This window comes from Nicotiana tabacum, chromosome 10 (genome assembly GCF_000715075.1).
Source record: "Nicotiana tabacum cultivar K326 chromosome 10, ASM71507v2, whole genome shotgun sequence".
Taxonomy (NCBI): Eukaryota; Viridiplantae; Streptophyta; class Magnoliopsida; order Solanales; family Solanaceae; genus Nicotiana; species Nicotiana tabacum.
The window spans coordinates 116291516-116304596 of NC_134089.1; positions in this window are offsets into that span (position 1 = coordinate 116291516).

The following is a 13081-nucleotide window of genomic DNA, read 5'->3' on the forward strand; positions in this document are numbered from 1 at the left end:
TCATATGGCGGAAAGTGTATATAAATCACACTCAAAACTGCATTATATGTATTTTTCCCCATGAACTACAAGCACTATATATTCCTAGCTCAAAAGTTTGAATCTTTTTTATTTTAAATAAGAAAGTATGTATAATTCATATATATCTAATTTGACCAAGAAAAGGTTACTTTTAACCCGTGATCAAAACTATTTATATACGGTGTCACTTTTCCTTTATTATTTAGATGAGATAATCACAAATCAATATGGACGGGCCACTTGAAGTATTTTCCACATGATTGGGCCAGAAAATAAGCTAGGAAAAGTCCAACTTAATTCGTTAGGCGAGTGTGACTTTCGTTTAAAGTGCATAGTACCACAATTATAGTAATTACCAGCCTAAGAAATCTTTCATTGTTACTTTTCCGTGGCAATACGAATATTAGACTTGTGAAAATATTGTGCATTGTGCAATTAAAATGTCCGGTTATCACTATCCATTTCTTTTGAGAAATGCATTTACATAAGGGAAATTTATACAAATGTCCCAAATAAGTTTTAATTTACCAATCTCTAGCCATTAGTCATAGACTTACCAAAACTAGCTAAGTACATATAAAAATTAAAAAACCAAATCAATAAAGTTCTTCTCTCAAAGAATTACATGCAAAAATCACCTTCCATATTTTTAAGCGTGATTAACAACATTAGATGCAAGAGGGAAAGGGAATTTTATGGATGATTTAGCAAATAAGGTGATGAAATACAAAAAAAATACAATATTCCAAAAAATCTAAGCAAAAAAACAACTTTTTAGATGAAAATAATTGAAATTCATTGAAGACATATAGATAAGTCAATACACAAAATTTGAGGAAGATTGGAGGTGATTTGGACTGGTTTTATGTTAAAATTCATAATAAAATCGAGTTCAAAAAATTCTTCTGCGACACTTGTATCACGCATGTATTTCACATACAAATATACATGGATATACATGTAATACACAATTGATAGAAATATGATACATGTATGATACACGAATGATACACATATTATTTTTTTCATGTTCAGCTTTTACTTCAAATTTTCAATTCAAACCACCTCAATACTTCACCAAATCATCCCAAAACTGAGATTCAAGCTACTTAAGATGTACCCAATCTATTCTAATAACACTCATCAAAAGAAAGCAGAATTTTGATTTTTGTTGCTACAAATAGCTAATTGGCTAATATTAGTAATATTTTATGAATTGACTAATTTTTGTAATGGGCTACTTATAAATGGACATAGCTAGTAATTTCCCTTTACATAACTACTATCATACCGCTCTCTTCTGTTCTCTTTAGACCTTTCTGTTATAAAACAATAAAAGAAGGAGAAGAGTGTTAAAGAGAGAGCATTCTTATTAATTTGGGATGAATTACAATGGAATAGAATCCCTTTATTTATAGAAAAAAGTGACTTAGCCACAAAATAACAAACCCTAAAATCTCTCTAAATATAGACATTCACTTTAAATACAATTCTATTTATAATACTCCCCCTTGAATGTCTATTCAACAGATAATGTGCCTCGTTAAAACCTTAACTAAAATAAAACTTAGTGAAAAAAATTCTAGTGAAAGAAAAAGAGTACACATATCTAACAATACGTCTTTTGGTTGCCTCGTTAAAAACCTTGGAAGGAAAACCCAGTGGGACAAAACCTTGTAAGGAAAAAAAGAGTACAATGTGTATTCGCTCTCCGTGATGAGAGCATCAATTCACATCTTTGAGCTTTCGCATGCCAATCTTGTGAACCATCTTCAAAAGATTGTTGGTATAGATTTGGTAAACAAACCAACCATATAAACTTAAATGAATATGTTGCACCTTGAAATCATCATTCTTGATAGATATGTAAGGTCTTCATAAAATTTCGCGGAATGGATTTGTCCTTCTAGGACTTATTCTAAATAAAAGCATTTGCAGTGAGAATATAGTTACTTTCTTTGAGTCAGCAAATGTGTCTGGCATACTTTGCGACATATTGCAGATGAATTATCTTTTTATGAACTTCAAGTTCATATTATCTTATTCGAGGATCTAGATGTATAAATGATAATTCATTCCCTAACTTTTTCTCAAATTGTTTATCATGTCTCCCCCTCATGTTAGAAAAACTAACTTTCTTCCTGTCACGACCCGAATTTCTCATCTTCGGGAGTCGTGATGGCGCCTACTAATGTAATCTAGGCAACCAACTATTGAACCATCTACCTTTTTACCAATCTTATTCTCTTTAAAAATTACGAAGAAATAATATTTAAACAACGGAATATAATATAAGCGGAAGAAAACAATAAGCCATCTGAACATGAATATCTATTACAACTGTTTGAGTCTAGACTACCCAGAACAGGTGTCGCAGTTTCACAGACAAACCAAAATTTCTACAAATAAAGGTCTGAAAGAATTACATATAACACTGTCTCTGGAAATATATGTAGAAACAGGAAAGTAGATAGAAGGAGACGCTAAGGCCTACGGACACCTGCAGGACTACCTCGTGTCACCTAATGAGCAAGAATCAGCAATCCCACTGCGGTCCGAAGGCTGCTGCACCGAGATCTGTACACAGGGCAGAGTGTAGTATCAGCACAACCGACCCCATATGCTGGTAAGTGCCTAGCCTAACTTCGGTGAAGTAGTGACGAGGCTAGGACCAGACTACCAAATAAACCTGTGCAATTTAACTATATACAGCGGAAAAGAAGTACAGAAAGAAACAGTCATATACAGTCAAGTATGGGAGGGGGAAAACATGCTGTGGGGAAACATCGAGTAGTAACAGAAGAGCAACAAATAAATATGAGGATCACCACAGTTCAATTGAAAATAGGAAGGGGAAATCATGTTGCGGGGTACAACAAGTATCAACAGAAAACCAGCAATTTAGTGTGGAGAAACCGTAACACAGTTATCAATAAAAATTAGGAAATCAAAGACAAGTGCACGACATCACCCTTTGTGCTTTTACTCTCTCTCTCACCAAAACAATACACGGCATCACCTTTCGTGCTTTAACACTCTCTCACCAAAATAATACACGGTATCACCCTTCGTGTTTTACGCTCTTCCTCACCCAAATAACAATCACAAGGCAAATAGGGTAAGGGGATCTATAATCTCGAAATAAAATCAAGCAACAACAGAAAATCAGTAAACAAATTTAAAGGACAACATAACTCAATTATCAGAAAAATCAAGGACAAGTGCACGGCATCACCCTTCGTGCTTTAACTCTCTTCCTCACCCAAAAAACAATCACAAACAATAGGGCAATGAAATAAAGGAAATTGCAATAAGGTTCCCGGCAAGGGAGCAACAAGTCAACAATTAAATCCCGGCAAGGGAACAACATCAATAACATCAACATCCCGGTAAGGGAGATAACAATTTAAATCGACAATAGCCCGACAAGGGTGACAACATAATGATTTCTTTTCTTTCTCATTTTTTTTACTTCACGATTCACTTCACAACTCGAGCCAATGCTCTAGAGGTTCTATTATCACTTATACCTTCACAACTCATTTCACAACTCGGGTCAATGCTCTAAAAGTTCAATTGTCACTTATACTTTCAATATTCGTTATACAACTTGAGCCAACGCTCCTCAACGTTCATAGGTCACAATTCTTTCCACAAACTTTATACAACACATAGAAATCTTCACCAAGGCATGAATAATACAACGAAGTCATGAAAATCACAATATAAGACCCACGGTCATGCTTGACACCAAAGTATAGATACTCATCACCATGCCTATACGTCGTACTCAACAAGAAGCAAATAGCAAATAGGACACAACTCCTTATCCGTCAAGCTAAGGTTAGACCAAACACTTACCTCGAACTTCCATGGCCAACTCAAACCTTAAACACCACCTTTCCTTTTGAATTCAGCTCCAAATCAATTTATCTATACATAATTGACTTCATAACATCAATAAATGCTAAACAATCCAATTTCAATGCTTAATTATAGCTTTTTAATCATTCTTCCCAAAAAGTCAAAAACTGACCCCGGTCCCACTTGGTCAAAACACAAGAATCGGACCAAAACTCGATCACCCATTCACCCACAATCCCGAATATATAATTTATTTTCAAATCCGACCCCAAAACGAGGTCTAAATCACAAATAATCAAAAAGCCCTAACTCTACCCAAATTCCTAGTTTGCTACCCTTAATTACATGATTTAAGCCTAGAAATCTAATGTGTGTTAATGGAAATTGAAGAAAATGAGTCTAAGATTACATACCTATGAATTGGTGGTTGAATCCCCTTTCAAAAATCGCCCAATTTGGAGTTAAGATGAAGAAGTTATGAGTTTTGGTGTAAATCCCGTAATGGCTACTGTTCTGGTCTTTTAAAATAACTGGGCAAAATTACTCATCGCGTTCGCAATAAACTCAACGCATTCGTGATGGGTTAGGCCTGATAAGCCTTCACGTTCGCAGAAGCCGGCTCGTGTTCGCGGAGAATAAACTCCTCGAGCCTCGCATTCGCGTCCAATGGGTCGCGTTCACTTAGGTAAAATGCCCCTCCCCCTGCCCAGGCTCACTAGCCATCGCGTTCGCGAAGGGATTCCCTCATTAGCCTCGCGTTCGTGACTCCAGCTTCGCGTTCGCAAAGAAGAAGTTTGACTCCTAGGAAATTTGCCTTACGCGTTCGCAAGTGGACCCACGTGAACGCGAAGAACAAAATACCTGGGCACTGAACAGCAAAAACCTGCAACTTTTCATAAGTCCAAAACTTTCCGAAACACATCTGAAACACACCCGAGCCCTTGAGGCTCCTAACCAAACATAAGTACTAACTCAACAACATCATACAAACTTATTCGTGCAATCAAATTGCCAAAATAACCTCAATACAACGAATTAAACCTCAAAACAAAAGAACTTCCTCAAACTTCTTAAACATAAATTATTTTAATTTAGGTCCGAATCACGTCAAATGACATCCGTTTTTTACCAAATTCTACAGAATCATCTTAAATCATATATAAGACATGTACTGGGCGCCGGAACCAAAATACGGGCCTGATACCATCATGTTCTAATCAAATTTCATTTCAAATTCCTTTAAACAATTTCAAAAAATAAATTTCTTTTAAAAATTCATTTCTCGGGCTTGGGACATCGGAATTCAATTCTGGGCATACGCCCAAGTCCCATATTTTCCTACGGACCCTCCGGGACTGTCAAATCACGAGTCTGGGTCCGTTTACCCAAAATGTTAACCAAAGTCAAATTAACTCATTTTACAGTCAAAATTTATCATTTTTTCATAGATTTTCACATATAAGCTTTCTGGCTACGCGCCCGGGCTGTGCACCCAAATTGCGGTAATGATAAATGAGGTTTTCAAGGCCTCGGAAACACAGATTTCAATTTAAAAGCAAGTGATAACCCAAAAGGTCATCACATCCTCCACCTCTAAAACAACTGTTCATCCTCGAACGAACAGTAGAAGGAAGTACCTGAGTCGGGGAAAAGATGGGGATAACGGCTCAGCATATCGGACTCGGACTCCCAAGTTGCTGCCTCAGGAGGCTGACCTCTCCACTGAACAAGAACAGAAGGAAAACTCTTCGACCTCAACTAACGAACCTGCCAGTCTAGAATAGCCTCCGGCTCCTCCTCATATGACAAGTCCTTGTCCAACTGGATAGTGCTGAAATCTAACACGTGGGATGGATCGCCATGATATTTTCAAAGCATGGACACATGAAACACTGGATGCATGGCTGATAAGCTCGGTGGCAATGCAAGTCTATAAGCCACCTCTCCCACTCGATCAAAAATCTCAAATGGGCCAATGAACCTAGGGCTAAGCTTCCCCTTCTTCCCAAATCTCATCATGCCCTTTATAGGCGATACTCGAAGCAATACCCGCTCGCCGACCATGAAAGACAAATCTCGAACCCTACGGTCGGCATAACTCATTTGCATAGACTGAGCTGTACGAAGCCTATCCTGAATAATCCTGACCTTGTCCCAGGCATCCTAAACTAGATCCGTACCTAATAACTGAGCCTCTCCCGGCTCAAACCATCCAACCAGAGACCGACATCGCCTACCATATAAAGCCTCATAAGGAGCCATCTGGATACTCGACTGGTAGCTGTTGTTGTTGGCAAACTCAGCTAAAGGCAAAAACTAATCCCACGAGCCTCCAAAGTCAATGACACAAGCTCGGAGCATATCATCAGAAATCTGAATAGTCCGCTCGGACTGCCCGTCCGTCTGAGGATGAAATGTTGTGCTCAACTCAACCCGTATGCCCAAGTCTCACTGAACTGCTCTCTAGAAACACGAGGTAATTGCGTACCTCGGTCCAAAATGATAGACACAGGCACACTATGAAGACGAACAATCTCTCGGATATAGATCTCAGCTAACCTCTTAGATAAATAGGAGACTGCCACAGGAATGAAATGTGCTGACTTGGTCAGCCTATCAACAATGACCCACACTGCGTCAAACTTCCTCTGAGTCCGTAGGAGTCCAACAATGAAGTCCATAGTGATCCACTCCCATTTCCACTCGGGAAGCTCAATCCTCTGAAATGAACCACCGGGCCTCTGATGCTCATACTTAACCTACTGACAATTCAAACACCGAGCCACATACACAACAATATCCTTCTTCATTCTCCTCCATCAATAATGCTGCTGCAAATCCTGATAAAATCAACTCTCTGAGTCCATCCACATTAGGCACACAAACTCGGCCTTGCAATCTCAAAACTCCATCATTACCAAAGGTAACCTGCTTGGCACCTCCGTGCTGCACTGTGTCTCTAAGGACACACAAATGGGGATCAGCATACTGTCGACCTCGGATCCGCTCCAATAATGAAGAACAAGTGATTATGCAAGATAACACATGACTGGGCTCGGAAACATCCAAACTCACGAACTGATTGGCCAAAGCCTAAACATCCTAAGCAAGCGGCCTCTCACTGACAGGAATATAAGCAAGACTGCCCATACTAGCTGACTTCCTACTCAAAGCATCGGCCACCACATTGGCCTTCCCCGGATGATATATGATGGTGATATCATAATCTTTCAACAACTCCAACCACCTCACCTGCCTCAAATTCAACTCCTTTTACTTGAACAAATACTGAAGCTCTTGTGATCCGTGAATACCTCACATACCACGTCATACAGATAATGCCTCCAAATCTTCAATGCATGAACAATGGATGCCAACTCCAAATCATGAATCGTATAGCTCTTTTCATGAATATTCAACTACCGCGAAGCATAGGCAATGACCTTACCATCCTGCATCAATACTGCACCAAGCCCAATACGAGATGCATCACACTAAACTGTATAATGACCTGAACCTGTGGGCAAAACCAACACCGGTGCCGTAGTCAGAGCTGTCTTGAGCTTCTAAAAGCTCCCCTCACACTTGTCCAACCATTTGAACTAGGCACCCTTCTGGGTCAACCTGGACATCGGGACTACGATAGATGAAAACCCCTCCACGAACTGACGATAATAGCCTTCCAATCCCAAGAAACTTCGAATCTTTGTAGCTGATGTTGGTCTAGGCCAGTTCTTGACTACCTCAATCTTCTTCGGATCAACTTGAATACCCTCCGCTGATATAACATGACCCAAAAATGCAACTGAACTCAACCAGAACTCACACTTCGAGAACTTAGCCTATAACTGACTATCCCTCAGAGTCTGAAGAACCACCCTGAGATGTTGCTCGTACTCCTCCTGGCTGCGGGAATATATCAAGATGTCATCAATGAAGACAATCGCAAATGAGTCCAAATAAGTTCTGAACACTCGGTTCATCAAGTCCATAAAAGCTGCTGGGGCATTTGTCAACCCGAATGACATAACCAAGAACTCATAATGCCTGTACTGAGTGCAGAAAGCTGTCTTAGGGACGTCGGATGCCCTAATCCTCAATTGATGGTAGCCATATCTCAAATCAATCTTTGAAAATACCTTTGCACCCTGAAGTTGATCAAACAAATCACCAATCCTCGACAATGGATACTTATTCTTGATTGTAACCGTGTTCAACTGCCGGTAATCAATACATATTCTCATCAATCCGTCCTTCATCTTAACAAACAACACCGGCGCACCCCAAGGCGAGACACTCGGCCTAAAGGAACCCTTTTCAAGCAAGTCCTGCAACTGCTCATTCAACTCTTTCAACTTAGGCGGGGCCATACAATACGGCGGAGTAGAAATGGGCTGAGTGCCCCGAGCCAAATCAATACAGAAATCAATATCCCTATCGGGTGGCATACCCGGCAGGTCTGAAGGGAATACCTCAGGAAACTCACGAACAATGAGCACAGAATCAATAGAAGGAACCACAGTACTAAAATCACGAACATATGCCAAATAGGCCAAACACCCCTTCTCGACCATATGTCGAGCCTTCACATAAGAGATAACACTACGGGTAGAATGACCAAGAGTCCCTCTCCACTCTAAACGAGGCAAACACGGTAAAGCTAAGGTCACAGTCTTGGCATGACAGTCCAAGATAGCGAGGTAAGGTGATAACTAGTCCATCCCCAATATAACATCAAAATCGACCATGTCTAGAAGCAACAAATCTACACGAGTCTCAAGAACCCCAATCACAACTATACAAGAGTGATGGACTCGACCTACCATAATAGAATCACCCACCGGTGTAGACACATAAACAGAAGCACTCAATGAATCACTAGGCATGACTAGATACGGTGCAAAATAAAACTGAAGCTTCCCTACCACAAACCAGAACAGTACCTGCACCTCTACCTATAATACATTTACCTCTACCTCTAATACCTCTACCTCTACGTCCACCTCCAGCTAACTGAACAGGCTGGACGAGTCCCTCAATAAACCTCCTCACTCTCTCTCACAGTGGGCAATATGATAAGAGCATGACGGGCCAAGTCGATGAATCTGATCTCGTACTGAGTAACAGTCATAGAACCCTGCTGGAGACGCTCAAACTGCCTCTAATAGACCTCTCTCTAAGTGATGTAGAGAAACCCCTCCAGAAATAGCTGCGTGAACTATTCTCAAGTCAAAGCTGATGACCTAACTGGTATAGCCAATCAATAATCCCTCCAACAGGTCTTGGCGGATCCAGACAAGCAAAAAGTAGCAAAATTCGACCCCATTGGTCTCCACAATCCCATGTTCCTGAGAACCTCATGATAGCTGCCTAGATAATCTTGGGGTTACTCAGAAGATGCACCGCTAAAAGTAGTGAAGAGCTTGGTAAAACTTATCCAACCTCCACAAAGTCTCCGAAGACGTAGCTGATCTATCAACGGTCTGTGTTGCTGCTCGGCTGAAAAAAGCGGTACATGACCTTGCCATTCGTGAAAGGACAAGAGTAGAGGTTTCAATTTAGCATTGAGAGATCAAAACTGCACGGTAGGAAAGAATAGATGCGAAGTTTTTCCTAACCCTGTAGCCTCTGGGATAAATACAAACATCTTCGTACCGATCCCTCACACTCTACTAAGCTTGTCTTTGAACTGTGAGACCCATGTAACCTAGAGCTCTGATGCCAACTTTTTCACGACCTGGATTTCCCACCCTCGGGAGTCGTGATAGAGCCTATTAATGTGAGCTAGGCAAGCCAATTATTGAACCATCTACCTTTTTACCAATCTTATTCTCTTTAACAATTACGAAGAAATAGCATTTAAACAACGGAATATAACATAAGCGGAAGAAAATAACAAGTCATTTGAACATGAATATCTATTACAATTGTTTGAGTCTAGACTACTCAGAACTGGTGTCATAGTTTCACAGACGATCTAAGAATTCTACAAATAAAGATCTGAAAGAATTAAATACAACACTATCTATGGAAATACATGTAGAAACAGGAAAGTAGATAGAAGGAGATGTCAAGGCCTACGAACGCCTGCAGGACTACCTTGGGTCGCCTGATGAGCAAGAATCAGCAATCCCACTACGGTTCGAAGTCTACAACACTGGGGTCTGCACAAAAGAATGCAGAGTGTAGTATCAACACAACCGACCTCATATGTTGGTAAGTTCCTAGCCTAACCTCGGCAAAGTAGTGATGAGGCTAGAACCGGACTACCAAATAAACCTGTGCAATTTAACTATATACAGCGAAAAAGAAGTACAGAAAGAAACAGTCATATATAGTCAAGTATGGGAGGGGGAAAACATGTTGCGGGGAAATATCGAATAGTAACAGAAGAGCAACAAATAAATATGAGGATCACCACAGTTTAATTGAAAATAGGAAGGGGAAATCATGATGCGGGGTATAATAAGTATCAATAGGAAATCAGCAATTTAGTGTAGAGAAATCGTAACACATTTATCAATAAAAATTAGGAAATCAAATACAAGTGCACGGCATCACCCTTCGTGCTTTTACTCTCTCTCACCAAAACAATACACGGCATCACCCTTCGTGCTTTAACACTCTTTCACCAAAACAATACACGCATCACCCTTCGTGCTTTACGCTCTTCCTCACCCAAACAACTATCACAAGGCAAATAGGGTAAGGGGATCAATAATCTCGAAATAAAATCAAGCAACAACAGAAAATCAGTAAACAAATTTAAAGGACAACATAACTCAATTATCAGAAAAATCAAGGACAAGTGCACGGCATTACCCTTCATGCTTTTACTCTCGTCCTCACCATAAGAATCAATACAATAGGCACAGAATGGTACATCGTGCGGTACGGCATCACCCTTCGTGCTTTACACTCTTTCTTCACCATGAAATAAATATAATAGGCACAGAATGGTACATCGTGCGGCACGGCATCACCCTTCCTGCTTTAACTCTCTTCCTCACCCAAAAAATAATCACAAACAATAGGGCAAGAAAATAAAGGAAATTGCAATAAGGATCCCGGCAAGGGAGCAATAAGTCAACAATTAAATCCCGGTAAGGGAACAACATCAATAACATCAATATCCCGACAAGGGAGATAGCAATTTAAATCAACAATAGCTCGGCAAGGGTGACAACATAATGATCTCTTCTCTTTCTCATTTTTTTACTTCACGATTCACTTCACAACTCGAGTCAATGCTCTAAAGGTTCAATTATCACTTATACCTTCACAACTCATTTCACAACTCGAGCCAATGCTCTAAAAGTTCAATTGTCACTTATACTTTCACAATTCGTTATACAACTTGAGCCAACACTCCTCAACGTTCATAGGTCACAATTCTTTCCACAAACTTTATACAACACATAGAAATCTTCACCAAGGCACGAATAATACAACGAAGTCATGAAAATCACAATATAAGACCCACAGTCATGCTTGACACCAAAGTATAGATACTCATCACCATGCCTATACGTCGTACTCAACAAGAAGCAAATAGCAAATAGGACACAACTCCTTATCCCTCAAGCTAAGGTTAGACCAAACACTTACCTCGAACTTCCATGGCCAACTCAAACCTTAAACACCACCTTTCCTTTTGAATTCGGTCCAAATCAATTTATCTATACATAATTGACTTCATAACATCAATAAATGCTAAACAATCCAATTTCAATGCTTAATTATAGCTTTTTAATCATTCTTCCCAAAAAGTCAAAAACTGACCCCGGTCCCACTTGGTCAAAACACAAGAATCGGACCAAAACTCGATCATCCATTCACCCACAAGCCCGAATATATAATTTATTTTCAAATCCTACCCCAAAACGAAGTTTAAATCACAAATAATCAAAAAGCCCTAACTCTACCCAAATCCCTAATTTACTACCCTTAATTACATTATTTAAGCCTAGAAATCTAATGTGTGTTAATGGAAATTGAAGAAAATGAGTCTAAGATTACATACCTATGAATTGGTGGTTGAATCCCCTTTCAAAATTCGCCCAATTTGGAGTTAAGATGAAGAAGTTATGAGTTTTGGTGTAAATCCCGTAATGGCTATTGTTCTGGTCTTTTAAAATAACTGGGCAAAATTACTCATCGCGTTCGCAATAAACTCAACGCATTCGCGATGGGTTAGGCCTGATAAGCCTTCACGTTCGCAGAAGCCGGCTCGCGTTCACGGAGAAGAAACTCCTCGAGCCTCGCATTCGCGTCCAATGGGTCGTGAATGCCCCTCCCCCTGCCCAGGCACACTAGCCATCGCGTTCGCGAAGGGCATCCATCCTTATCTCGCATTTGCGACTCCAGCTTTGCGTTCGCGAAGAAGAAGTTTGGCTCCTAGGAAATTTGCCTTACGCATTCGCGAGTGGACCCACACAAATGCAAAGAACAAAATCCATGGGAACTGAACAGCAAAAACCTGCAACTTTTCATAAGTCCAAAACCTTCCAAAACACATCCGAAACACACCCGAGCCCTCGGGGCTCCTAACCAAACATACGTACTAACTCAACAACATCATACGAACTTATCTGTACGATCAAATTGCCAAAATAACCTCAATAACAATGAATTAAACCTCAAAACCAAAGAACTTCCTCAAACTTCTTAAACATAAATTATTTTTGCAATTTAGGTCTGAATCACGTCAAATGACATCCGTTTTCACCAAATTCCACAAAATTATCTTAAATCATATATAAGACTTGTACGGGGCGCCGGAACCAAAATACGGTTCTGATACCATCATGTTCTAATCAAATTTCATTTCAAATTCCTTTAAACAATTCAGAAAATAATTTTCTTTTAAAATTTTATTTCTTGGGCTTGGGACCTCAGAATTCGATTCCAAGCATACGCCCAAGTCTAATCTTTTCCTACGGACCCTCCGGGACTGTCAAATCACAGGTCCGCGTCCGGGTCCGTTTACCCAAAACGTTGACTGAAGTCAAATTAACTCATTTTACAGTTAAAATTTATCATTTTTTCACAGATTATCACATATAAGCTTTCCGGCTATGCATCCGGGCTGTGCACACAAATCGAGGTGATGCTACATGAGGTTTTCAAGGCCTCAGAAACACAGATTTTAATTTAAAAGCAAGTGATGACCTTTTGGATCATCACACTCCTCAAT